Source organism: Egretta garzetta, unplaced genomic scaffold, assembly GCF_000687185.1.
Source record: "Egretta garzetta isolate BGI_Z169 unplaced genomic scaffold, ASM68718v1 scaffold395, whole genome shotgun sequence".
NCBI classification, from domain to species: Eukaryota; Metazoa; Chordata; class Aves; order Pelecaniformes; family Ardeidae; genus Egretta; species Egretta garzetta.
Genome location: NW_009259794.1, coordinates 105368 through 105712, shown reverse-complemented (window position 1 = coordinate 105712; position 345 = coordinate 105368).

Sequence of the window (345 nt, the reverse complement as noted above, 5' to 3'; positions counted from 1 at the left end):
CTTGGCCTTGGGGAAGCCACTGCCCACCCAAGAACCCCTAAAAGCTCAGTGTGCCCCCAAAATGCAGACCCAAGCTGGAGCTGAGAGCAAGAGCAAGCCACAGCACCCAGCACAACCCCGAGCACCACCGGCGAGCCCAGTGCTTGCACCCACCCTGCCCCGGGCAGCCTAAAGCACCAGGACCCCGGGGAGGGGCACAGGTAGCCCCCACAGGTGCCAGCTCCTGGCTGTGGCCACCCTGTCCCTTCCTCCTCTTCCTCAGCTGCTTCACCAGGGCTGGCCCTGTGACCTGGGAGTCGTTCCCAGGTCCCAATTAATTCGCACAACGAGGGGAGATGCATCCTT